This window comes from Tympanuchus pallidicinctus, unplaced genomic scaffold (genome assembly GCF_026119805.1).
Source record: "Tympanuchus pallidicinctus isolate F22 unplaced genomic scaffold, pur_lepc_1.0 scaffold22, whole genome shotgun sequence".
Lineage (NCBI taxonomy): Eukaryota > Metazoa > Chordata > Aves > Galliformes > Phasianidae > Tympanuchus > Tympanuchus pallidicinctus.
The window spans coordinates 10,228,097-10,255,281 of NW_026294739.1; the positions used below are offsets into that span (position 1 = coordinate 10,228,097).

The window sequence follows — 27,185 nt, forward strand, 5'->3', positions numbered from 1 at the left end:
CTTCAAGTCATGGTATTTTCTTACTAGATACTTCTTCATCATGTAGGAGTTGAGAGGAACCTCTGGAGATCGAGTCCAGCCCTCCTACTGAAGCAGGTTCCCTACGATAGGTTAGGGAACATGGGACAGCATCCAGGTGGGTTTTGAATTCCTCCAGAGAAGGAGGATCTACGATGTCTCTGGCAGCCTGTTCCAGTGCTGTCACCACTGCAGTAAAGAAGTTTTTCCTTGTGTTCATATGGAACTTCTCCAGTTCCAGTTTGTGCCCACTGCCCCTTGTTCTGTCACTGGGAACCATTGAGGAGAGCCTACCTCTGTCCACTGGACTCCTGCTTATTAGATGTGTGTGAGCATTGGTAAGATCCCCTCTCACTTTTCTCCAGAATGAACAGTCTCAGGTCTCCAGTAGCTCCGTATCTTTCTTGAGTGCAGGAGCCCAGGACTGGACACAGTACTGCAGATAGTTTATTATGAGACTTCGAAAGTATATTAAACTTTGTATACTGCTCTGATTTACCACAGAAGACTGGCTTAAATGCAGTTTGCTGTAAATTTATTAGAGTGAAGACCTTGACTCCCATTAATGAGCACTTAATTATTTTGGTGGCTTTTTTTTTCTTACAGTCCAGCTATGATTTTGTAGACAGCATCTATGGTAGTCTCATGGATTCCTGTTTTTCCTTCTGATGTGTCTGAAGTCAGTATTAACTTTAAGTCTTTGCTATGTTAGATTCCTATGTTGCATGAAACCTGTGACGTGGATTGGACCGTGAGCCATCTGTTAAAATGCATCTGTCTGGGTGAATATCAGAGCAATGTAAGGGAAATGTAGCTTCTTTCAGTCTCCTGACGCAGACCTGCTGATTTATTTAATGGCATTCATGTGACCAGTTCACTCACTATCATCATTGCTGATATTTTTACTTTAAATGTCTGCAAGCTTTTTGTTTGCTGTTTCCTTAATTCTTAATCACGTTCAAAGATGTGCAAGTAGTTTAAACAGACCTTTATCTAATTCTGGCTTTACTTTAAAGTGTTTTAAAGAAAATAATTATCTGTGCTCATTTTTTTTTTTCTTAAGTCTTCTAAACAACTCTCCAGATCTCACTAGGGTACTTCTAAACATTGTCTTGTTTTTTGTTTTTTTTAATGTTATGCTGAGTTTTACAAACACATTTCATTAGTCTTCCAAGTAAAGATCTGTGGTAGTTTAACTTGTGCTGTACACAACAGTGCTGGATGCAGAAAAGCCCTGTGGCTTTACTTTGCAGAAAGCCTCTACAAAGGCTGTCTATGTTTGTAGAATCTGCATGACTTTGTTAGGAAAATGAAGGATCCGTTGTTCTGCCACTCTGTAAGTATGAGAATGTACCTGTTTTGTGTGCTTCAAAAGCTAGACAAAGAGAAGGAACCTGAGTAATGCACAGTTGCCATGAAGACTACCTTGCGTGTTCAGGGCAGAGCAGGGAAGTTCTGACATTAAAAGGAAGTGTCTAAGCTGTTTTCTATATTTGCTAGTTTAACTCCTGTCTTCTGAGAACTGAATGTGAATGCAGAATATACTTCAAAGCCAGATGTACTGTTTAATATACAGCCTGTGTTCAGCTGCATATTATTTTTTGTAGGTCAGGGTTTCAAGTAGTGTGCTGTTAGTCAAATTGTAATATGCATCTTCCTATTCTAAACACAATGCTGTTGTATATGCTGAACTCCTGCCGTGGGTTCTAGCTTTGATATTATTTGTGGAGGCTTTGTGTATCCATTTAATGCATCCTTGGTATAACTGTGGCTTAGCCGAATGCAAGCTTTGTGTGTTTATGAAGAAATGAGGTTTTCAAAGTTTAGTGGATTTTTATCTTGGTTTTAGTGTTTTGTTTTTTCTTCCTCCACAAATAATTCTGAGAATCCTCAAAATACTTCAGCAGCTGATTTCGTTGCTGCCAACTGTTAACATAATTTTGACTTGTAAGTTTTCAACTTCTGTGGTTGTTCTGGAATGTCTAGTTACTGTAAAGTCTAATATGTATGCAGTTATGTCACATGGACTTCAACAGCTACTTTTTATAATATATTTTAAGAAGAAAACTGTCCGTTTTCTTGCGGGGAATTTTTTGATGTTTTATTGTATTAAAAAACTATTGCACATCAGCTTACGGTTTCAATGTAGGAAAAGGGGCCTGGTTGCTTAGGCAGGCCTGACATGGGCCATAAATAGGATACAAATTCTGAGGACAGAAAAAATCACAGGGATATTGCAAACTTGCTGACTTCGTATTACCCCTAGGAAATGAATCTACCAGTAATGGGCCTTATGATTCCAAATCTTGTAGACTAATGAGCAGTTCTGGTTGTTTATTTAGATACACTGATTTTGCAGACTATATCTCAAGATGGTTGAGCTTAATGTGCTCATGCTTACTTGACTGAGAGTAAATTTTTAGCTCTGGCAGAGAGCAGATGTAGCTGTCAACAACTTCTAAGCATTGCTGTCTTTAAGGGAGCTCTTTCTATAAACAGCAGACACTCAGTGAATGAGAGGGCAGTACTTGTGCAGTGCATGTCCACAGTTACGTGCATATGGCAAAGCATACTTCAGCTTTTTGGTTTTGAAACTCATCTCCCACTAATGCCAGAGCCCCGGTATCCTTGCATCCTTACTGCTGTGTGTCTGAGTTTTTGCTTCAGTATAAATCCAGTCTTATCTTGTGGGCTGAGCACCTTCAATATGTGTATGTGCAATTAGCAGTTTGTTCTTGCATGAGTCTGTCAGGGCTTGGGAGACATCTGGCATGCACACAGATAGGTGCCTTTGGCTTGGTTTTCTCTGCGTGGAACCTGGTTCATGTGTATGAGCACTGCTTTGCAGCCAAGCCCTCATCTGAAAGTGGGAAGGCAATCGAGTGGTTCTCTTCAAACCTGCCTTATTGCCCCAACCAAAGCATTAATGTAAGCCCAGTCCCTGACAACTCGCTGTGGTTGGCTCTCTGTAAGCTGATTTGTGCGCTGTGTTGACTGAGACTCCTCTCAGCTCTGAAGACTGTGCATCATTTATTTATTATTTTTTTTTACAGGTGTCATTATGCAAATCATGTATGTATACGAATGTAAACATACATACACAAATTTTACATGTATAAATATGTAAAAACAAGCTTTTTATATACCTACAAACATGCATGTACATGTATATATTTGCCATAACCTATTATTGCAAAGGTATTATCTCTACAATTGATGATGGTATGAATGCTATTGCAGCTACTCTCGTCCTCCCTTGGTTGGAGTGATACTCGTCCAGCATGTGTCCTTTATTAGATTATCTGAACTTCTCAGTTATACAAACAAACAAAAATATATTGTGTAGGTTTGTTGCATTAGTCACAATTTAAAGTGCATTTCACTTTTGTGAATAGAAAGTAACTGGGAGCACAAGCTATAGCTACATTAGATGGTTCCATAGGTATACTGCTGTCAATCTCATTTTTTTTTTTGAGTAAAAGTATCCTGGAGAGATTCAAATAATAGGTGATTTGGAGAGGTGGAACTTCATCAAGCCTCAACACCTCAAGAAGTCAAGAAATGATATTGTTGCGTGGAGGAAGCAAGCACCTAGGTAGGTAAAACATCGTTAAGTCCAGGTGTAACTTCACAGTAGTGCCTGACTGACTTCATTCCTTTGGCTTCCTTCGAGGCTGCATTCATTGCTATTCCTGTGAGATGCCAAAGCCCCAGTCATGCTAGACTTTGTGTCGAAGCAACGAGCCACTCTGTTGATTAATCTGCTGTCGCTGTCAGCAAATTGCTTGGCATGTTTTAGGTGCGACAGGTGGGTTTCTATTAGCCAGCGTTCACATGACTTGCACTATCCATCACATAAAGAATCATGTCATGTCAGAGCAGCATTGTGATCATGACAAGAAGACAGATCGGGTATCATATAGGGGAAATAAGAATACATGCATGGTGCAAAAAGGAGATCTTTAGGGTTTTTTGTTTGTTTTGTAATTAAGAAGACATAGAACAGACCTTTTACAGATGCAGGATGAAACTGGGAAGTAGAAACCTATAACTGAGTTAGAGGGACATGGTTTTCATCCTAGAGGTTTTTACAGAGTACGTGGATATTAACTGTGAGTTGTTGAAACTTGTGCTCTCTTTCGCTAATTAAGCCTAAGTTCGGTACAGAATAATTGCTAGTGCATTGCATGTAAGGTGAAGGAGGGAATTCATGTTGCTGTTGTGCAGCCCTGGAGCATGCAAGAAAACCTGAGCTGCATTAAAAAAATTAGTTATCTATGGCAATGTTTTCATCACCTCTTTGATACTTGTAGAAATACTCCTAATTCATTGTCTTCCAGGTAGAGAGGTTATTTCTATTGTATAAATGTTATTAGATATGTGTATTAAAATTTAATGTCCTTGGAATAGTTCTAACTTATGGGATGAAACGGCAAGGCAGATGGGAAAATGTCTGTGGGAACAAGTGAGTAACTGGAAGATAAGTGGGGAAAAAGACAGGATCTGACTATTAAAGACATCTAGGAGATTTGTATGTCTAAAAATACCTTTTGGTAATTTACAATCACAACATACTATAAAACTGGAGTTGCAAATCAAACTTCTCTTACTGTATGTGCCTTGCAGGTGGAGTGAGCCATGCTTGTTTTTTTTTTTTATTATTTTTTTTAAACAAACAAACAAACCCAGAACAAAACAGAAACCCCCAAAACACACCAACTGCACTGGAAAGTCACTCAGAAGGGATGATGTTTAGAAGAGCTTTTGTTCCCAGTGAGCTAAAGATGTTAATATGCACCTGGTATACAACGATATCAGCGGACTGAATTGCAGGAAGAGCGGGTTATTGGGGAGTCAGGGTCTGTTGTTAAGATTTGTTTGTACTCAATATTTAGCAAAAAGAAAAGGAATATAATTAGAAGACTGTGAACTGGGGTAAGAGTTGTTTCTTCCAAAGAAGAAACAATGAGAGGAAAATGTCTGCTGAAATAGCCCCTTCACAGGCAGCTCAGAGATGTCCACGGAAGGAAATCTGTTCAGCAGCCCATAATCACTCTGAGTTCCATGTAGATGTTGATCTTTTGTTCAGCTGATTTCCTTTTAGTAGCTGTTTTCTGCTTTGCAATCAAGGGATAGAACAAACTTGACTTCTGCTCTTCCTTGTTCTTATCTAATGACAAATGAATCTTAATGCCAAGTGCTGGTGGATGCTAGCTGCTCTCCAGGGAACAAAAGTAGCAAGCAGGTGGAGACAGAAGGGTTCACTTCCAAATGTTTCAAAGTTCTTGGGCTTAGGATGTGTTGCCTACTAGCTCAGTTTGATGCAAGGTGCTGGCTATCAAAAGGAAGCCTCCCATGGCAGGCTTTAGCCAGCATAGCTTTGTCAGGCTCCCGTTGAAGAGAAGCCGGCCTTTAACTCAGAGGACAACCGTGTGTCTTGTGGGTTCCTTCACATCTTGAGTCTGGTTACTGGGAAACTTTCCCCTCCAGCCACCCTCTGACTGTCTGGAAACAGTTGTAACAAAAAGGTGTACTGAGTATTAATTCACAGTGAATCACAGCTGAATGGTGTGGTCTGGTGAATCCCCATAAAGAAAACTGACAATGTATTCAGATTCAAGTGTTTGCCGTTCAAGGATCTGTATTCTTATGATCTATTTGAGGCCTGGCTTTGTCTAGCCTTTAGAAAAGACTTCTAGTGACTTGTTGGTTCTCTTATCAACATGTAGAGATGGTTAACTGGTGAATCACAGCTACCTCTAAGTAGCCCCTGACATTTGTTGATGAAGTGTAGAGGGAAATGAGATGAAAGGATAAAAATGCCATGTGAGTTTTTTAATTTTAAGTAGATGTCAGACATTCTTTGAAGTAATTTGGCCTCTTGTGAGAAATGTTGCATTCAAGGGTATCAAAACCAGGTAGCCTTTCTGAAAATAATACATATTTATATGTTGAGTCAAAAGGTTTACAGGTATCCTTTTCATTCATCCTACTTTGTTTATCTGTGAAGGTGCTCGTTTGTTTTCCTTGCAAGATTCTTGAGAATGTTCTTATACTTCCAATTACATTTTTCAAATCTGAGTATGGGAAGGGTTAGCACACAGCTTACTTGCTGAATATACTAAGACTCAATAACATTTAACTACTTCGTGAAGTCTGTTTAAGTTTTGTAATATTTAACTACTTGAATTCTAGGCTAAATCCTCTTATCTGCTAACTTATTTTCCTAGTGGAACAAAGAGATAAAGTAATAGGTGCATTAACTGTTAGTTAAGGTAGCAGGCTATGGTGAACCTCTTTACATTCTCCTATTTTATGTGCATAAATTCTGTTTTAATAATGCCCTATAGGGGCATCTTTTGAGGATCTTTGAGGCATCCTTGTAGAGTATCTTTTCATGGCAGCTAAACGACATACAATGGTAACACTTCTGGAAGAAAATGAGATTTTGATATTGCCTTGGTTTTCAGTGAAACAGAAGAATTTGTGAAGTAATTGAAAAAGAATACTACTCACCATCATGGACAGCTGATGAGGAAGACAACCATGGAAGAGTGGTTGAGATTTTTTTTCTAAAGGAAGTTAGGGGACGTTTGCTCTGTAGCTAACAGCTCTGACATGATCAAGAACCTTTGAAAATCCCTGGAGAGATCTCTCCAAGTGAATACTGAATTAACTTACTTCCTTTCCTACTATTCTACTCTGTACAAGAGAAGTCCTTCCTCCAAAAGTCCTTTGTTTACAAAACACAGCATTGTATTCTGAGTCCAGAAAAGCACAAACACCTTTACCAAAAGAATAGTAAATAATGGCTATTTCCACTCTCATTCCCCTGGGCAGTGCTTCCACTGCTGATGTGTACCATGCTGAAGTCCAGCTCAGGTCACTGTGGCTTAGGCAAAGCTGTGTCAGTCACACATTTATGCCTACATCTTATGCATGCAGTAGTGCCTGAATACTAAAATAAAACTGTGAAGGCCTACAGTGTTGTCACGTGTATGCAGTTTTAAAATCAAGTTGAGGTTCCCTTACTGATGTGCTATCAGAGGCTGAGACATGGCAAAGAATTGGTTAATCCTGAAATATAAAATATGTGAAAAATCTGCAACATTTTGATTTTCAGCATATATGGTATCGCTGGGTTAGGTTTCCTGGATTTTATATGTAAAAGAAAATTCACTCATCACAATACTGTGAAATAAATGCTTTTATATGCCATACCAGAATCTGGTAATATTTGCCTGTACGGAGTTTCATTAGGTAGACTTCTGGAAAAAGTGGACTTAAGGCTTCCAGTAGAAACTTCTACTTGTTTTCTCCTGGAAGAGAAAGATTTCCTTATGCTCTTGATTCTGTGTATTCTGCTGCTTTCCTGTCAGCCTGAGTGCATCAGAACAAGTCTGTCTCCATTGATCAGGCTTCTGAAGATTAACGCTCAAACGCTGAAACTTTCCCCATCCGCACGGCTAAATTGCTTCAGCAAAGCATTTAAACACACACAATCAAATTGAAGTTTAAAACAAGTCACACAGAATTGAGTTTATATTTGTCTTAGTTTAAAATATGCTTGAAGACCATTATCTGTGTGCATCCCTTCAGGAAAGCTTTATTAGACACCAGAGGAAATTAATTATTTCTAGACTGGATGTAGCCTAAATATGCACTAGGATTGCTGTTCATTAATTTTTGTTTTTAAAGACTGGAATAGAAAATGAAGTGCAAATGAAATATTTAGCAAACTATGACCATAACTACATCAAGCTGATTATGCAATTAAATGGCCTTAATAATACTAAAAAGACCATGCTCTGCAAATGTTAGACATATGCCAGTACACCAGTTTTACTTTCAGATGCTGAATAAGAAGCATGGAAGCTCATGGTTCCATTTCATTTTTTTCTTTGCTGCTTTTTGTTTGAAGTGAGACATATCAAAAAAAGAGAGGAGCTCCTCAATAAGCAGTATGATTTGTCCTTGATTTACACAAAGCCAACGTTGCTGTTTGAAACAGTGTCTTCAGCAGTTATTTTTAAATTTTAGCTTTAGCAACTCTAAAACTTGTTTTAGCTTGGCATGGTAATGGGGATTATTATTTTTCTCCCCTTCAATGAGAGGCAGTCTGAATATCAAATTCATATACTTTGGTCCTTCTTTAATTCATGGACAGGCTCTGTCAGTGTGCGGTTTAATGCCTACTTACAAAAACACATTTTACAATGTTAATAAAAAAAAAGTAACTTATTAATATGGAACTCTTGTTTCATCTTCCCAAATTAGATTAAAAAGGTAAAAATGAAAAATGATCTGGTATTGTGTGCAGAGAGTAGAACTGATTAGAATTCTTTTTTAGTATTTTGAACTTTGGTTATGAACGTTTCCTGAAATTTCGCACTTCAATTCCGTATGGCTCATAGCCTTTACATGCAGTTACCATACGACAAATGTACATCAGACTCAATGCACTAATAGTAGATGAAAGGTGCACTGTTGAAGGAGTTGTTATTTTCACCAAGTATTCATATGCGGTCACTGGAGTTCCCATGGAGCTATTCCACAGAGACACTTTGCCTGTTAGTGGATAAACAGATATTTTTCCTAGCAAAACTGATAAAAATCAAGGGTTGCTGCTTTATAGTCTCTTATAAAGCTCCTACAAGGCCTCTATAATGCCTGCAAGAGCTAAGAAGCCCACTTCATGATGCTGCCATAACACCGTATTTTTATTTGTCTCTTCATTTAACATCTCTAGTAAACAATGACAGCAGAAGCTGCCGATTATCATCTAAATGCCATCTGGAACAATCGGTCTTTAACTGTGACTATTTAAAAATGAGGTGTTAAGCCATTAATGCTGGATAATACATGATCCCTGTCCTTTCTATTTTGGTTTGTTAATTCATTCATAGTGTGCTAGTCTGCTTACCCTCAGCAGCATTCAGTACTTCGAAGGAAGGGCTTTACTAGTTACTTTACTACATACTGTTCAGTGTACAATGGGCTATAAAGCAAAATAACACTGAAGCTGTATTTTTTTTCTTAGAGATAGACGCATTTCCATAAATATTTTTAAAACAGCAAATGCATGTTGTTCAGGGGTCAAAAGTCAGTTCCCTCTGCCTCTATAACTTTTATTCCATAATTTGAGTCTTTTTTTTTTTTTGAGGGAGAGTGGAAGGAAGTTCACTGCAGAAATGTGTGCTAAATGTCTGGTGACTATGGCACCTGAGCAGTCAGTTTTCATAACATCAGATGGGCCCAGGCTAGCGGCAAGATATGTGCATTTAAGTAACATTTGTAGGTCTTGATTTTCAGGGGCTTCAGAAGCACTTGAGAAAGAGATTTGAGCAGCTAAGGGAAAATAGAAGGCAATTATTGCTGCCGTAGCTGTGTTCCCTCCCAGCCTCCTGCCCATCCCCAGCCACTTGCTGTAGGAGACGTGGTGGAAAAGCTGTCCAGAAAGAGCCAGAACAGAATTCCAGCCCCTAATCCAAAATACAGCACCATATGGGCTGCTATGAAGAAGATAACTCAGTCCTAAAGTGACTTATGTGTAATCTAAAGGTGTCCAAAGGCTACTGCTACAAGTACGTAAGGACTGTATTTTATCTTTAAGTCTCTCAGATTTGGGGAACAATATTGTCTTTTTAGGAGAGATGATAAACTGAACTCAGTTGATGAGTAGATTATTGAATGTGACCTAATTATGATGGTGTGGATGGGAATTGTTTTCTGTCTGGTTGAGAAAAGCTCTGTGGGAAAGAGCTATGCAAGTTTGTGGTAACCATGGCAGGAGGGAATGAGGAGAAGTTAACTCTTGAGAGACTGCTCCAGGCACTGAGATAGGAGCTGTACTGCAGTCTGGATAGAAGAACTGAGATGTATTTGAAGTCATTGAAAAGATTCAGACAGCTAAGAGCAGCAGGCACAGCCTCCTGGGAGAGCCCTGCAAAGAGTGAGCTTATGTCTCTTGAAGGACATAGTGCCTGCAGTATTTGTCTTCAGTGGAGCTGAGCGTTTGGCAGTTAAAGCGCTCCTCATAGAAGTTACTGATTAACTCCTACCTCAGCAGCTTGGAAGGCCTGTGCTATTTGAACACAAGGCTGCATGGGGGCTGCTTGGGAGAGGTCTGCTAAAGCTCTCACCTGCACAATTTCTCTTTTTGAATTGGATTTAGTTAAAGTCCTCATTCCCCATCTTCTAAACGCCTTTGCACATTTCTTCATGTCCTCAGCACATCCCGACTTTTGAGTGTATGTGCTTTTTCTGTCTTCTAAGAGCCTTTGGGGACACTTCTTCCTGTCCTGCCTTCACAGTATTTTGGGAAGACAGCCAGGTACTTAGGGAGTAATAAATCCTGGGAGATGAAGGTTGGAAAGGGCTTTGGGCTTCTCTCAAAACAAGCAAGAAAACAAAACAAAAATGCCCTAATCCTCTCTTCCAGGTTACAGAAAATGAACAGTGACTGGCTGGGGGCGAGGCACAGTGCTTGCCGTATCCTCAGATGGCCTGCTGTTTTCTCAGTGTTTCTCAAAGTTCTGCCTTGTTCCTCAGTCAAGAGAAGGGATCAGGGGCCACATCTGCATCTCCATATTCTAGAATTGATTCTGATAACTTCTTATATGGATTAAGAAAAAGTAAGGCTGGATGAACTGCTAAAAACTTTAACTTTAAAAGCATTCTTATTTTGACTTGCAACATTTCCTCTTTTTATAATGTTTTATTTTTTTTAATGTAGTATTCACAGAATGGAAAATACATTTTATTTCTTTAGCTATGAGGAACGCCTTGTTTCTTAAATGAATTTGTTTTCTGTGGACTTTAGTGTACTGTAAGCCCTTTTCCCTGCTTTCCGTCACACTGCAGAACAGGACAGCAGAGTTAAGGTTAGGAGGGAAAAATGCTAACCAGTGAAATGGCTGCTGAAAATCTGTAGTATTAGAATTGTCCAAATATTCTCACTTTGGTTATACTAATTGGGGTCTGTCTTACTTACAGGCACAAATTTACAGGAAACTTTTAGGCTTGCAGTCAATCTGGAAGTCACAGCAACCTTTACAGAACTTGCAGAATCAGTCTTGGATTGAAACCTGCCCCGAGAGCGTGGCCGAGCGTCACCTCAGGAACCCAGCTCACCTGACCCCTCCGCAGGTCTCCTTGCCTGAACTTCACATTTGCTTTGAATAACTCACAATCATCAGCTTCTAGTTCTGTCTGTGTTCTTTGCCAGATCTAAAGCCATGTGCAAGAGCTGTCTCTCTTACATATTCACTGTCCTCCCCCAGACTTTAAATGCCAGTTCAAGATACGATGCCTAAGTATTACATTTAGCTGGTACACTTTTTTTTAATTGTTTTGCTTTGATTTTTTTTTTTCATACCATAGTGTGCAAATATTTTTTTTTCTGAATAGGCAAGTTGCTTCTGGTAATGCGTCAGTATGTAGTTGTCTCCTCTGCTGTCTAAAATGAGCTTATCCTATATTGGAAGTATTACAACCTCTTCTCTGGTAAAAGCACATTCTGTAAGAAGTTAAAAGCACTAGAACATTAAAGTAAAGGTGCCAAATAACCTAACTGTACTTTTTGCAGTTACGAATAATCTCCTCTTTCCTAGTGCTTCTGACTAAAAAGGCTTATATAGTGTGTGTACCTCAAACTGTAATATAGTGCTTCATTTCCCTCATAATTTCTGAAGCTGGGAGCTAAAATAATGTTTTTCTGGGCCTTAGCACATTGCTTGATCTTGCAAAGTCTATTTCATGGTCTGCTAGATTCTAATGGAGATTGTTGGTAATGAGATAACATTTATTTATATAAAAGTAAATTTACTGCCTACTGCCTAAAACTTACAAGCACTTGAAATAACAGGTTATTTTAAGTTTTAAATTCATTTCATTAGTATGTAAGAAAATATATGGAGGTCAAAATTTGAACTCCCCCAAAACAGCAATGCTATATATTTAGACGTCATAGTATCATGACAGATAGACTCTGCAATCTTTTAAATCGGTCTGTATATAAATGTTTCTGTCAGAGATGCATTTATATTTGGAGCTTTTGCTTCCTAAGACATGAAAATCATTTGACAATAAATTTTAAAACAGATTGAGTAAAACCAGATCTTACATGTGTCTGTTAATGTAATGGACCTTACAGCTTAACTCTGGGCAAACAAATGCAAAAATTCTATAGATGCGCTTGAAAGGCTTTGAGAATGACCTTGATATTAGTTGTGTTAATAAGTATTTCTAGCAAAGAATCTGCAGTAGGCTTTTAGCCTAGAGCCACATTGTAAATTATTGCTGCATTGCACATTACAGTTAATTGTTCAAGGGAAGTGGGGGAAAAATTATCATTCTGAATTCCCAAGTGAGATCTTCAGTACATCAGTGAAGGCCAAACTGAAAAGTGTAGTGTGATAAAATAGATGCTCCACAAACCAACGAGTAAAAAAATTGTTTCCCCTAAGAGCTCATTGTGCTGTGTACGCTGTCTGTGCCTTAACTTACGGGCTGTGTCCTTTCAGCATGCACACAGTTCTGCCTTTTCAAGTGATGGTGGGATGGATGCTTCGGCTCAAATATTTTGAGAGGGTTTAATTCAGGTGATGTAAGTGTCTGAGTGGTGAATGATTTCTAAAACCATATTTATCACTTGTGGTAATAAAAATCACATTAATTTTGCAAACATGAAACAAGTTATAAGCAACTAGACATTCAAAAATCTTTATATGAGCTTAGTATGCATCCACAATAGGGAAAAAAGAATACTGGGAGAGATCTCTCTCCTGTTCACAAGTTAGTAATTGGATTATATATTGATTTTAAATTAAGTTCTTCATGTATGCAACAGAGTGCTACTGTAATGAGTTCAAAGGTTTAGTGAGTTCAAGTTTGAAATAGTGAAGCCATGGCCTAATTGTGTAGGAGATATCTAAACTGTACAAATAATTATTTAGGGGATGGCACACTGGGTGTGCACAAACTACTTTTGAAGGGTCAGAGACGCTTAAAAATCTTCACTAGCTCTATTGTTTGTTTGTTTTTGATCTTCATATCCAGAAAGCTGTAAACATTGGTGATTAAGTGCAGTGGCTTCAGGCAAAGGAGAATGCTGTACCTAACCTTCAGAACCCTTTCCAGGTTCATAGAATCATAGACTTACCTAAAATAATCACTTTTTCATGTTTTTGTTCTTTAAGAATCCAAGATCATAGGGCTTTCCATCGCTATAAAGCTGTCAGTCCTTACCATACAGGAAGGTCTACTTTGAAATTTAGGTAGAGATAGATAGATAAAAAAAGACAACAAGCTTCAATACTTATTGATGAGCAAGATGGAGATGAAATTTTAAAGAAGGAGATTATAATTCATGTTCAAGTATTTCTATTAAATTCAGGTTTATGTTTTAGGAAAAGTTTTAAAATAGATGTTCAGGAAATAAGTAAGAGAAACCCCCCCCTTGATTTGTACAGATGCTACTGGAGGAGTTGTCTTGAGCTCTTCCCCTGCCCTTGTAGCAGTGAGAAGCCAACATAACAAGGAAGTTTCAAAAGAGAGGCTGAATCAGCAGATTCAACTGTTTACTCCTGCTAACTCAGCTCTATATTCCTGCTATTATCCTCATTTAGGAGCTGACAACTCTACAGTTGTTTGATCAGCCACCATGCAGCAAAATTGAAAACTGAGGAAAAGTCGTGCTTATCTGACTCCGTATTTCTGATTAAGTTCCATGAACTGGTTCATTTTGCATCTGCATTCCAGTTCACTCTCTGTCACTGCAGAAAAAATAGGTAGGGATGGGTGGGGGTGAAATGGGTTATAGATCCTGCCATCCTGGAGCCAGCCTAAGTGCACAGATGGTTGGTTAGAAGGTAAATTAGGTCTCTGCTGGCCAGTTTGTTTAATTATATCTGTGATTGAGGAGATGCTACATATTTTAGGAGTGAACAGCAGTGTGTGCCTCTGTACCCAGCACCACTGTATGCCTGCCCTGCACTGGCAGAGTGGATCTTGAAACAAGTTGTTGGCACTCTGCGTCTTCTAGAATGGATTCTTCTATTGAGGCTAGGTTTTTAGTGAGCATCAGGAAAAGCTAAAATAAACAACTAAAGCTTCAAAACAGCTAAGTATTTGCTAAATATTTTTCTTGAATGTGGGTTAATATCAGAGCAGACTTGTTTTGTGTGATTGTCCGTTTAGTTCCGATCCTTTCATAAAATCAGAAGATATCTGTTCTCTAGGCACTTCAGTCAACTAACTTAAAGCATAAGAAATCTGGACAATAAACACCATAATTAGCATAGAAAGAAAATTGCTACTCCCAAGTATCTAATTCAATTACTATGAAGAACCAATGATTAATAATCATACCATTGCATCAGTGGCATGATTGCCCTTCAGCACTTTTAAAATGCAAAACCAAAAACCTTGAAGTGTGTCCTAGGGGTCAGACTGCCTTTTTCGAGTCAGTGAGACAAAAAACATAGAAAAAGTGCAAAATCATTTTCTTATTTATTCAGAATAGGGCCATGTTAAGGGTTAGCAAATTTCAACTGTCATACTGCATTTGGTAGCCACAGGCAGTCTCCTAGGTAGCAGATGTGATAGAGAATCAAATCAAGAATTACATGTTAGAAATCTGCAGGTAGCTCCTACATGCTATGTAAATGTGTAAACCATCACTTGCTCTTCTTCAGATTCTGCATAAATTCTGTCTGGGTTGCTGTCTTATCCTATTTCATTTTGATGATGAATATATGCCCTGTCTTAAGATTTGTAGCAAGCTGACCAAAACTGCTATCTGAAGAAGAAAATGCAGGCAAGTTAATGTGTAATATGAAGAGTTACAGAAAACATGCATGAGAGACTAAGCATATGGGATCAGCAGTAGAGGAAAGAACATCATGTACACTAAGAGGTATAGCTGTACTGCTGACACAGAATCATTCATGCCATATCACCCAAGCTAGCACTATAACAGCAAAGACTGAGTCATGCTCCTGATTTTTGCAACAATAAATGGCATTTCAGATTTCAAGTTTATTTTCCATCATGACCATGAAAGAAGCTTTAATGGCACAAATCCATCTTTCCAATGTCAATAGACACTTATATGGGAACTGCTGAATCACAGCCTGAACCTCTGATTGATCACCTGAGATGAGCAATGATTAGCCCTGGGAGCACAGCTGAAGGCAATTCACCTGTGCTACTGAAGGGGATGGAGCTTGGCTTCACCTCTCCTAGACCCCATTTAAGAGCTGACTACCAGTGGGGAAGGATCTCTTTCTGGAGATCCCTCCTTTTGGAGTTTTCCATCAAGCCCAGGACAAGGGTAAACCCTCTATCTATTCTTCCTGGTGTAATAACCTGCTTAGCCAAACTCTCCTGTATATTTCTTAATTATAACACCTGTATGTTGATTGATTATACAATGCTGAACCAATACAATTTTGTATACCTAAAGGTAGAGATTTCCCAGAGGTTGGTTAGCTGTGAGTTGCACTCCGCTCCAATATCAGTCAGTGCACCAAAGCGAATCAAGAGTACTATGTTGCTGTTAAATTATTGAATTTCCAACTTCAACTGAATAAATTACTCTTTTTCTCCACTAGAAGGTTGCTATCTATTATTAAATTAGTTCTGTATTCAAATTCTGCTTTGCAGAAACCCTGTTTGGCTGTAACAAGGAAACGGACCCTTGTGCAACCTATAAAACTTCCCTTAGTTTTACTGGATGGAAAATATTATAAAAATGTAAATGATTAATCATTTCTCAACATATACCTTGTGCTTTTTTATTATAAGCAAGTGGCTTAAATATTTAGAGTGCAGAATTAATAGGCCAAAGCATACTAAAATATTGTCACATACTTGACAATTCTAGAAACAAAGAAGTTGCTGCATTGTTTAAAATATTAAGTATATATTTTATAGCTGAAATTAGTGCTGTTCAAAGTAACCGATTTTCATATTTAATTGATAGGAGAATGTAAGAACTTTAATATCTGGCAGGTTATGCTTCAAGAACTACGTTGCTTTACTCCGACCATTACATCATTTACTGAAATACTGCATGATTCAAGATTCTTTTTAAAAAATGCAGTTTTTGTAATATTTAATCAATTTTGGTTGATGTCTGTTCTCAAAAGACCACGGAAGTGTTGAGAGTTGTTATGGTAAAATATTAATAAGAAAGCTTTCAATCTACTGTGCATAGGCAAGAACCTTTAGCTTGAGAGGAAGCTGTAAAATCCATGACGTAGTAAAAGTGGTAGCTAAACAAAAAAAGGAATGCTAAACAAAATTATGTGCAAAACAAAACTGAAATGATGATTCCATAAAGGTTTGTGTGTGCCTGAAAGCCAAACTGAAAGTTATGGATGAGATTTAAAATAACAGATCTGGGGTTGCTTTGTTGTGCTGAGGAGTTATCGTAAACTTTTCATTCAGTTCAGCCTTCCAGGGTACCACATGATGGAATTTAGGTGCTCTTACTGCGCTCAAAGCTGCAAGCTCACGTGGTTTGATTCCTCTTGGCAACGTTGCCATGTCTTGTCAAATCCTAAAAGGGAGGTGAAGTGTTAGATGTGGGTAACTTCAGTGGATCTTCCGGATACAGAGTTTTTTGTGAAGTGTAAAAGGAATGTAGAGTGATACCATATCTTATGATTCATGTGACTGTGAAGAAATGAGCAAGAGAACAAGGTGCACAAAAACTTGAATGTGTATGTGTCTGATGACAAATGAGGAGCCCTCTACTGCTATTCAGATTCAGTGCTTGTCTATAGTTCAGTAAAATATCTGGCACAAACATTGAAAAGCTTGATAAATTTGGAATTTTTAGGCCTTTTACTATTTTTGTACTACTGAAACTTTAGAGATTGTGTTAAATTCAGCTCCATTCCACTATCTCCACTGGCACCTTATATATGTTTTATGCTACTTCCTTGATTTGTCAACAAATTTTGAGGCCTCATTGCACTGTGTTAAATAATGACTACCATCGTGTGCGCTAAAGAGTTCAAGATGACAAATCTTTGGAAGGAGAAATAGAGATGAACGGCTTGGCCAATGTTGTTCAAGAGACTTCACTTTTGTCCAGGTACTCTGTAGCTTGTATGATTGGGATGTTTTAATTACCTAATAAGTTCCCACTCTGTGCTCTGGAAAGAAGCTTTGGTCACTTTGGCAAAAAATGCTGAGTTTGTTTAAAACACTGTGCAGTTTCTAATAAGATTTTAAGTTGACAAGTTACCTTTGTACCATCTAGTTTATGCTGAGTGGGAAATATCTTGTCCTTTGTAGACAGAATAAAGTTCAAAATAAAGTCTAAAACCGGAATTTCAGAATTTCTGTATTGGGTGACTTGAAAAATGCAACTGTGTAACACAGTTCAGATCCACAAAATTCTTCTTACAGGCAGTAATTAGTGGAGAACACTTTAAGTGCTTTGTACACAATGGACAGCAATTTCAGCTTTCAGTGTATATATTCTAATTTTATGAGAATAGTTTTGAACTAAAATTATGATGCTCTTATAAACGAGTGCTGCCTCAAGTAGCATGAGAAATGGCAGAATTAAATTTAAAATGTTTTGAAGCAAAAATCCCAATATAGTAACAGGAAAAGGCAGTTCAGAAAAGGCAAGAAAAGCAGTGCGCAAAGGTCACTGATATGTTTTGGTTTAAAAATAACTTGCCCTTTTTTGAGCACAAGGAGAAAGGAAGGCAATATAAAGGCATGTAATGTCACTGGTTTGACTTATGGCGTGGTCACAGACAACAGCATGACTGCAACTTGTGCCTGTGGGAAACTGCAGCTTGTTTCAGGCAAGGCCTGGGCTGATACTTCTGACAAAGTTTTGTGTAGTCACTGTCATGGACTAGCTGCTGCAGCAGTGTTGGTAAAGCATGGGCCAAATGGTTTGACTTCACCAGCTCTAATTATCGTGAGATCCTGAAAGAATGCTTTAAAGTGACTGAATCCTGAATATGGGGGTGTGACTAGTGTCCAAGTAAGATCTCAGTTTAGTTTTGAAAATTGTCTAGCTGCAGCTGTCTGGGAAATGGCTGTGAAAGTGCTTACTTTACATATTGAAATGATAAATAGAAAGAAAAATAAATAATTCATGTTAAGGCCGCTGTGAAATCCTTATGACACACAGTAATTTCTAGAGGCATTGAATTTTGCTTCAGTACTAATATACTTGTTCTATAAAACTTAACACCTTGAAGAACTGGTTGTGTCCTAGTTGCCCTTGTCACATTTCCTTCCCTGTATAATTTAGATATGCAGTCTAGCTTCTAATTTTCTTCTGTTTCAAATAGAAGTGTGAATGTCCTCTAAGGCATGACTGTATGGGACTCCCATACAGAAGAGATAAGAGACCTGGCTGCATCCACCTTATCTGGAGGAATAAGTTGTCTTGGCAAATGAATTAAGACTTCATGCAGTAAGATCTTGCAAAATAAAACACAGTAATTTGTTAGACCTCTTATATGGGTACAGAAATGTGAGAGAAGTGTTCACAGAAGATGAAGTTCTGATACTGCTGCCTTTGGCTTCTACTAATTGCTACATTCTGTTATGTTCATCAGGATTTGCTAGAAGTGAGAGGTTGCTGGTTTTGATGGAAATAACCAGAAACCTGAAGTGAAGGGTAAGAAGACTCTAACATGGAGTTGCTGTAATGACTAATGAAGTCAGAGTGAAGGCTGAATGACATTGATGTCTATATGATAAACAGTAGTGGGTCAAAATCTGAACAATACCATACCCCAGGAAATCACAGTTATATTTAGGAGAGGGAAAAAAAAAGCCTGAAACTTGCCTGTCAAGTTGCATTTCTCTTATTTGTGTTTACTCTTTCACTGTTGTCTCTTGTTTGTTTGCTTTTGTTGTTTTTTTTTTTACTGTATTTACTTTTGAGCCTTGACAAGATAGGCAGTATCATTATGTTGATGCATTACGGTAGAAGAAATATAGAAATCATTGTGTGAAAGTGGTTGACAGCACAACTTTTCTGATGTTCTAGGCCCTTAGCAAAAATTGTGGGTACCAGAAACTCCTTTCTAGCTCTTGCCAGCTCATAATTTCATCTATCAAATTTCCCTCTGGGCCACAGCACCAATATTCTGTAGCTGCCTTTTCTCTCAGTTCCTATGACTTCTCTTTCACACTTGGGCTCTTTCATGAAAGAAGAATCAGCATGATTTTTCTGCCTGCAAGTGTCTTACTCCTGGATTGTCCTGTGCATCTCTCTTTGGTGACACATATCTGTCTTTTGGTTGTGGCAGACCCTGTTCTTTCAACAGCCTGGCTCTAAATAAAATTCTTAAAGCCTCGATAATATTATTTTGAAAAAAACAAAACAATTGTTGATGTAAAAGAGGATAAGATGTTGGACTGCTGAATGAATCGTGCCCAGCTTAGTTTTAGGAAAAGATCTGTTCACAGTGGCATTCAAGCACACATTTCTGTGCTTTGCTGAAGTCAGAGTTGCAGAGAACTGCTTTTCAAATTACACTAAATTATATAAATCACTCACACATGGCTGTGGAGCATAAGTCAGCTTTTTGAGATGCTAGCCTTCTAAAATAAACAAGACTAAACCCCAGAGGGAAGAACACCCACATTCCTTTCATTCTTTCTCCATGTTTTAGGCAGAGAATTCTTCTGCAGCCAAGTCTTGGTGATTTGGAAAACAGAGAATTCATTCATGCTCACCTCATCAAAAAACTTTTGATATTTTGTACTTGTGGAGGAATGGCACAGGCCTGCAGGCTAGAAGACCTGAACATGTCTCTCTTTTGCCTACTGTAGGTGAAACAAATGTACTTTCACATCAGAGTTTTTCTTTAGGATGAATTTAGATTTCAAATCAAAATGACATTTTTGGAGATTTCTTTTTCTGAGCCAAGCACTTGAGGCTATCTCTGCTTGTCTGAGTAGTGAACCGTGAGGTACGCCAGAATCTTAAACTCAAACCTAAGAGGTCTGCTGAAGTTTGGGATTAATCACATGCCTTCAACTGAATGTGTGCTTACTTGCTTAATGGTGTTGGTGATCAAGGATCGTCCCATCCCTATACGTTATGCTAAAAGTGTCTACAAAATAGTTCTGTGACTGACTTTCCACAGTTAGCTGAAAGGAATACTTTAAAATCCTTATCAACATAATGAATCTCCTTCTCATATAGTGCAGACTTTTGTTAGGAAAATGTAATCATATGTCTTTCCTTACTCAAGGCTGATGATTCTGCAAGCACAGACAAGATGAATGTGCATCATTCTCTCTGGGATTCTGTGCATTCCTTGTTTCTCACAGCTCCCTCACTTTTAGGACGGACATACATTTAATCACAGCATTACTGTCAGTCATACTTAGTCATGCTTGGAGACATAACTTTGGCTAGTAACTAATTATGCTCTGATTTTGTTAATGAATTCTTCTTCAGGACATCTTAATATATATTCTTCTGTAGTATCTCTTTCTGTACCTGTACACTAGTCACATATAAATAATTATCTTTACTAGGCTGTTATTTATGGCAAGTTTGAAAATGAGGTGGCTAAATTCTTTAAGGCCTGAGGTTAGGTTCCCTACCTTCCATGGACTTCATGGCAAATTGTATCTGGTAGAACTGCTAAGCAGCTTATAACATCAATGGCTTCTATGCAGATCTGCACCTATTGTGTAAATATTTTTCTCTTTGTTTTTAGAAGGGCAACTGAAGGATAGCAGTGACTTAATTTGCAGTAGAGCACATGGACTTGAGCAGCATTTTTCTGATTGTCTCAAGCCACAAAGTCACACTTCAGTCTTGTTCACCTTTTATTTGGTGGAGGAATTCATTGTGCTGAATGGTGCATTGGTGCAGAAGGAGCACTAAAATATTTTTTGGTTTTTGTCCAGCATCTAGCCAGGAAACAAGCAGTCTGGCAGGAGTTGCTTTCTTCTATGTGCAGGCAGACTGCAGCCTTCATAGGAGAATGAATACTTTTTTATTCTTCTATGGAAATTTATCTCAAATTTCCAACCTATGAATATAAACATTAGTTGAGAAAATGAAAGATTTTCTTATTGATAAGCTGTGAAATTAAATTCTCCTTTGATCTTTGCTGGAAATGATCATACACACAGCTTTCTGCGTGTATGGAAAATTACTTGCATTAAACATGAAGAAAATAAAACAAAAGCTATGGCCGTTTTCCTAGAGAATAATGGTGTCACGTTATGTTTTATCATTATAATTTATCTATGTATTGTGTAGAAAATAAATCCTTTTAAAGGCGTTTGTGAGGAATAATTAAATAGATGAAAAGTGCCATTACTAAAAGTAATCAACAGAGTCTTTTGTTGTGGTCAGATCCAAAACCTGTTAAGATGGTAAAATGGCTTATACTCATCTCAACTGGCTTTCATTGCTCTCCATATAATCAAGAGTATTCCACAGAAAGGCTGTTATTTTTCTCTACCATAGGATATGGCAAGTAAACTATTGGAAATCAAAGCAAGAAACAAAGAAACCTACAAACCAAGTCTTAATACCAGTCCTGACATAGAGCCAAACTGTAAATGGTATTTAGATGTTGAAAGACCAGGTAAGAAAACCAGTAAGCTTTTCAAAATCTCGCAGGTGTTTTCCTGTATGATAAAAAGCATTGCAAATCTACGTTTTGAAATCTGTCTGTACACTCAAAATCTGGCTCCTAGAAAAAATCCCATTTGCTTTTGAAAATCGAATGTGCATTATTTAGTTGTTAAGCCACTGAGCTGTCTTTGCAAATGCTACCTGGAAAAATAACTTCTATGATACCTTTTATATTATCAGTAACTGCAGTTTGCAGAGGCCAGTCAAACTAGGACCACTGTCTCAAATGTGAGTGGTCAGCAATGATTCTGGGGTACATGGCAATAAAGTAATGTGATTTCTAAATCATCCAAAGCAGAAATTGTTTGTTCTATTTTGACAAATACAATTGTTATGCTGAATGAGTTATGTCATAAGAAAAAGGGTAAAAAAAATATTTTTAAAGGTTTTGGAATAAACAGAAAAAAAAAAAAAAAAGCAATTAAGATGTTAGTAACATAATAGAAAACTTCAGAACTGTTTCATGAAGCAGAATAAATTGTTTCTCTTCCATGTAATTTACAATCAAAATACAGCTGGTAGAGAAAATACACTTACCAAATCAGTGCGACTGAGAAGCTATGTAAGTTCAAATTTTAACATGTCTTGGAAAACACCTTAAGAAAAATCTCTATCATCTTTAGGAAGTTAGCAAAATATACCATTTTTCCTGTGCATCTGAGGTGGCATTTGAAGTTTGTGTAAGTGCTTTGTTGTTTCAGAGCTGAAAATTTGGAACCTAGGAAGCTGGAATGTGTAATAAAATGCTACAATTTATGAAAGGTGTGTTAGTGTTATCAAATATCCCAAATGGCTCCTGGGTACAAAGTTTGGTTAAATAATGAGTCAGTGTAAAAGTAATCTTTAAAACTGTGGAAAGAGGAAAAAGCTGTCAAATGCCCAAGATGAATGCGATTCTCTCTTGGTAGTCTTTTTCAGACACAGGGTGGAATTTCTGTATACTGTCTTAATACCCATCATTTATAAGATGCAGTTCAGTTATCTTAATCTCCTACTGTGAACCTATGCAACTAAAAGACCTTTGCTTCCTGTCAGTGCATACAACTTACTGTAGTCACAGGAAACATTAAAGACTCTGCAGTGTTCAAATATTTTCTCCATCAAGAATGCCCTATTATTAGTAAGCAAAGATTGTGTTTGAGCTTTCTGAAACGACTTGATTCTCAAGGTAAATTGTTTTACAATGAAATTCTGTATTTTCCAAAAGTGGGCTTGCCTATGTGTACCTAACAAACCTGGCATAATGAATGCAGTGTAGTTTACAAAGATAGGTGCACATATACAATGTTAGGCACACAGAAAAAGTATGAAATTTTATATACTTTCATTCTATTTTACCGATGCACCTGAAAGCACAATCATTTGCTGCAAAAACTGATCAGTGAAGCCAATTGAGGCTCTTTTGCCACTATCTCTTGCCTCAAATGAATTTTACAATCTTAGGAGGATTTTTTAAAACTTTTAAGATCTTTGTAAGCTTAAAAATAAGCAAGTGTTAGGAAGAATACCATAACCCCAGCTACCCACAATTGGCAGCCTGTAAACTCCAAAATCTAGTTAAAAAGGGTTGAATTCTGTAGAGAGGCTTGTTGTTACCTGTTAGCCTTTATCAGCTGTAACTGCATAAACACAGCAGACTTACTGGAAAAGTGAATGCAAATTACCTTTGCTATGGAAGACGAATCATTATTCCTTAGGGGAAAGAAAAATAATTACTTGTGTGCTAACTTCTGTTATCTTTTTTTCTTTCCTTCCAGGTTGGAAAAATGGGAGAAGGCCGCACTGAGAAAACTTGGAACTAAATCTGTAGTGACTATTAGCTGTAAACAAGCAACTGGCTCCAGTCCCGTGCTGTCAGAAGTCTGTAGTACGTTTTACCTTAGTCAGCATAACACAGCTGCCTGGTCAAGTTCATTAAAAAGATATCTAAAGCCTAATGTAAATGTTCTGCATCTCACACACACAGTCTTAAAGAATACTAAAGGATCCTGCTGAAATCTTGGGTGTTTATTCTTAAAAACTGAATGGATGTTGATTGCAGGATGCTCTGTGATGAACAGGAAATGGCTTGGATTAAGAACTGGCTAAAAATTACAATTGATGTGTGAGGAAAAATAACTAGTTAAGTTTTTAGTAACACCAATGGAAACACAATGCAGCATTCCAGAGAACTTTGGAAGCTGCCAGAGCTTCAAGATCCAAAATACCAGTACCTTCTGCGGGCCTTTCCACTTGAAAGATGGCAAAGTGGTGAAACTTGACCACAGTTTTAGAACAAATCTGTGAGGTCTTACTACCTCACAGAATTTCAGCACCAAATCTGCAATTTAAATGTTTAATTAAGTTTGAAAGCTATCTGATTTTCATCATTCATCAAGCAACAGAAATAAAATGCATTCTTATCATTTCTTTATCAGTTATCCATGAGAAAAGTGGGAAGTGCCATCCCTACAGCAAATTACCTTGCAGATGTGCTTGTAATTAAAGCATAGTAACCTCCTCTGTCTCTTTTTCAGCTCAGGACGGAGGATGTAGCCTCTCTAATGTGCCTCTTTCCTAACTAGAGCACAAGAACAAACATAATTGTTATGTTTAGCAGTGGCTGACAGTATTGATGCTTGTGGCTGCACTGCAGTTATCTTTAGAACTTGTAGCAGAAATGACCTACCTAATTTCCCAGACATCCTTTCCTTAAGGGCTGGGTAGATCTGGATGTCTCTGTCTGAAAAATCATGTCTATTATCTAATTCTGCAGGTAGCTGAAGGGAGTAAATTTATACCTCCCAGTCTGCTGTCCTCTATATAGACTGGACTATGCTGACTGGAACTACTGAAAGCTACAACGTGATGCAGTTATTGCTCAGCTTTATAACTTTACAAAATGCTTTAGAACAGCAACTGAAATATCTAGTTAATATTTTAGAGAAAATGCTTACCTCAAATATAGTGTACTTAGAGAATTAACTAACTCTGATTTCACTGAAAAAAACCCAACACTCTAAAATCTTTAATAACCTCAACCTTTTAGGACTTCAGTTTTACTCTATCAAAATGCTGACTGAGTCTTTCCTCGGGATCAGTTCAAAAGCAAGAGCACCACTTGCTTTGATCAGAGACGTCATCCTAATTATTTTATGCTTCTAGCAAAGTCTGCATTGCCTTGATAACTGCAATTGGCAAATTTTACTCTTCTTTCCCCCATCATGCTACAGAAAATATTCACTTTACACATATAATTCATGAGCTATGATAAATGATCTCCTACACTTCATGGTCTTGCCTCTGGGTAGGAGACTAAGGTTTACAGTATACTGATGGAAAGTACTTCATTGCTACATGTTCTGGAAGAAAGCAGAGGAAAGAAAAAACAGTGTTCCCTATGTGTTGTGTACCCGTGTCAACCACCTCAGATTTCTGAAAATTGCAAATGATATGTCAATGGTAACTGTAAGTCATGGCCTGATCCACTGACTGAGCACCTGGGGAAGGATCCCGTCAGCCCTGGGAGCACAGCTGAAGGCAGTTCAACTGTGTGAGTGGAAGGGGTGGAGCCTGGCTACACCTCTCAGACCCCATTTAAGGGCTGACTGCCTCTAGAAAAGAATCTCTAGTTAGAGATTCTTCCCTTGTGGAGTCTTTCCTGTGAGCCTCAGAGACAGGTGAGTGCCTTTCTTTTCCTTTGTAACGCTGTTCCATCTGTGCTAGTCCCTTTGCTGTTTACTTCTGTGTTGCCCTTCTGTCATGCTAATCTTTCCAATTGTAACAATATCGTGTTTTTATTTTATATCTAACAGCTACCCTGAAATCTAGCAGGTCATGCTCTGTAATAGGCAATTAATTACACATAGAAAAGAAGAGAGTGAAGCCTGTTCTCTGAAAGGAGAACAAAATGTTATACAGTTTAATGTTCCATCGCAGGACAAAATGTCTGGCAATAGCTTCCTGCTTTTAGAATCCTCACAAAAGTCCTCAATTGCACCATTTTTTGTGACTGGGGCTAAAAGAGAAGTTGCGTAACACACACCTGATCTACTTATTCCTTCCTTAACTACAAGTCTTCTGTAAATGAGACGGCCCTATGTAATGCTTCAGAGAAACTGAATTGAATCCAAATCCTGCCAACTGTACTAAAGGAGAAACGTAAAGTACCACAAATCTTCACATAAATAATGGGAGTTGATCATTTGCATGTATGTACTGGAAGAAGCGTTTGTCTTGTGTGTCATCTATTCTGATGAGAATTGCCTGGATTTCCATAGGGGACCTTGTAATTTCCTTTTCTGCCCTGCATGTTACACTGTTGCCACTACCGGGTCTTTCTAGCTTTCTCTTTCCCAGTTCCTCTCACCACTTTTCATTACCTAAATTTTTGCGCGTCATGGGAAGCAATGGACAAAAATTCACTGTGTGCTCTCAACTTGAGTTGCAGTTAAAGCATAGGAGTTTGGTGTCTCTGAGTGCTTTCAGGAATTGAATTCTTTTAAAAGTTATGCAACATCTACAAATGATATTTGTTGTGTTATAGTCTCTAATTCCATTTAGTGTATTCACATAAAGTACATCTTGCTGAGAAAAAATTACTTTTTATCCAAAATAGGCTCAGCAGCTTTTCAGACTACCTAAAGAGGCAGCAGCCTGAGCTGTCTTTTCAGTTAAACTTAAGTGATGGGTACCTAAGAAGTAATGACTACTTCAAACACAGTTATCATTCAGGGACTGGTTTATCCCTTGAAGTTTCCTTCAGGAGAAGCAGTTGTAATTTGTGCTTGCAGAATCAGCCTGCTGGAGAAGGGGTTAACACCTCTGTGATTGTGGCAGCTGTGTAACTGATTTCTGCCAGAGATTGTTGGGGAGAGGAGGTTCAGGTTCTGTACTGGCTCTGCTTCTGTTCAGTTGGGTAGCACTAATGAAGGAGGTACGGTGTAGTTTCAGGTAAGACTTAGGCTGAGAAAGATTTTGCTTTTTGCTGTTGTGTGAAATGCTTTGTATGTGGAGATTCAATGTTTTGTGGTAAATTCTCTTGATAGTTATCAGCTGACATAAAGCACAGCATGTTGGCCTGGGGCTCCTCAGGTGGTGTCTGTAGGACTTTTTTTCTACTCACCAGAGGCTCACCCGTGGGTTCTTTTGTCACTGCCTTCTCTCCTTCGTTTTAACTCTCTGAGCAATTCTGACTGTGGCTTACAGACATCATCTAAAACTTAGCAGAAATAGCTGATGGGGTTATCACAGAGACTGTTTGTTTTCTGGGCTGGGTCATGTTATAGCTTTTGCTGGCCTTGACACGAGAGAAGTGTTGAGGGCGCTTTTGTGCACTGAGTTTTCTTGGTTTGCCTATGGAGAGGGTAAACTAGAGCTTAACCCTAGAGTTAAGGGGGATCTTATTAATAAGGTCTACTAAGGTCTTTTTGAAAAGTATGCTGTGTACCTCAGTATACTTCTATTGGATCCAAATCAATCATTTTTACTGTAGACTGTAATCTGTTTTAAATATAGCAAGCACCTACACAGC

At 38.1% G+C, this 27,185-nt stretch overlaps 1 long non-coding RNA gene across 1 annotated transcript; it reads left to right on the plus strand.

Annotated features, from left to right (window-relative positions):
- The first annotated feature begins 15,278 nt into the window (after nucleotides 1-15,278).
- Nucleotides 15,279-24,323, plus strand: LOC128082036 (uncharacterized). The gene is made up of 3 exons (XR_008207519.1): nucleotides 15,279-15,352; nucleotides 21,503-21,623; nucleotides 23,431-24,323. It is a non-coding gene; the product is annotated as an uncharacterized LOC128082036 (long non-coding RNA).
- Nucleotides 24,324-27,185: the final 2,862 nt, after the last annotated feature.